Below are 1,778 nucleotides of genomic sequence, written 5' to 3'. Positions count from 1 at the left end.
CTATCTAGAGGCATTTGATGTATAGGGTTTGTAACTGTTTTTCACTGAAAAATACAAAGCCTATAAATCATGTTTTAGGAATAATTGATTACTCATTCACAGTCAACAAAGTGAATTTGGAAGGAGTTAGTAGAAGTCTTATGAAAGACTAAAAGATATTTGCTATACCTAGCTCTATTTCCCATCTACTTAGAGAAACATGGCAGACTGATTTCTTGAGAATGAACTATTTTAATATGCTTTTTTTTCATATCAGGAATCTCACTTAGCACCTTACGCTTGCTGTACAGATGCTTACGCTTTTGATCTATTTCCTCAGCCCTTTCACTATACGAAAATAAAGACTTATCATGCAGTCCAGCAACCATTGTTTAATTCCTCTTACTTTATTTAATAAAATTTTGCATCATTTCTAATGCTTTTTTTCTATTCTTTAAAAATAAAAAAGGAAACAGTTATTTATTCAGTCACAAATTTAAAATGCACATTACCTTTGTGAGCAAATCCTAGTGCACTGGATGATTTTATATAGTCCATTAAATAGTGTTTATTTTGTTAAATAGCAAAAAACTCAAAAGAAAGATATTTCATGACTTCATAGAATTCAAGTTTTCTTCATTATAATATTGTAATTGTAATCATTACATAATAATGAAATCTCATTTGAATATTTTTTCTATGGCTACTTTCACAGTACTTTGGACCAATTGTGAAGCAGTGACAGAGACCACATAGTACATCAAATCTAAAATGTGTATTACTTTGCTTTATATTAAAAATATTACCAGCTCGACATCTAGACTAAGAAGCACATGTTCATATTTTACAGCATCATACTTTTACAATGAAATGTGCAGGTAATTCTCTTGTCAATAACACGAAAAAGAAGAAAATTAACAATTTGTTACTTTTAGGAAAATGAACTATAAGAGAGCATGCGAGTTAAAAATTCTGTATCTAGAGAAGTTTGACAATTTATTATCATTTTCCAAATTGAACACTAACAAAATCTATGTGTGTTGCCACTAGGCTCTTGTTTGACTACAAGGTAAGGCACCTACAACTTCAACAGAGAAAAAATGTGATTTGCCTCATGGCTTTGGAGATTCAGTTGGAGTCAGCTGACTTGCGGTGGCAGGTACTGGTTGGGCAAAAGGGCCTAGAAGGAAGCAGGGGACTGCACCAGACAGGGGAGCCTAGGTGCCTGGAGCAGTTACTGTATTTAAGACTCTACCTCCCACCCAGACTCTCCACAGTCTGAGCACCACTGATGCACCCAAGGTTGTGGATCCAAAGCCAGACAGACTGATATGATTAAGGTAACAATCACAATACATACAGGTGATTCTACATTCTTCTGCATCACCACTAAAAATACTGCTAATAGTATGGTTTTGTTACATCTTGACTAATTGTATATTATTTATGTCTCTTAATTTTAAAGTTATTTTATATCATAGTGCCCTTACTATACTAAATAATAATTGTGTGACAAAAACCTAAAAGTAATGAAGAACAAACATGCAAGTGCAATTTTGAGGGAATTCCTTAGAGTGTGTTTGTTATCAAACAATTCAAATGGTTGTGATTAAGTAATCTTTAGAGGCACAGTGGGAAAATGTTATTAGGTCCTTTAAAAAACTTAAGAATTTCTAACAGTAATGTTGGAAAAAGTTGTTAGGAAAGGCCTTCCCCATGGAACAGATGTAAAATCTGATATGTGGATAACAGAGCACTGTTATGAGCTATTAGATTCCAAGTGATATATATATATATAT

This window comes from Octodon degus, unplaced genomic scaffold (assembly GCF_000260255.1).
Source record: "Octodon degus isolate 3935 unplaced genomic scaffold, OctDeg1.0 scaffold00006, whole genome shotgun sequence".
NCBI lineage: Eukaryota > Metazoa > Chordata > Mammalia > Rodentia > Octodontidae > Octodon > Octodon degus.
This window is presented reverse-complemented; position numbering follows the sequence as displayed.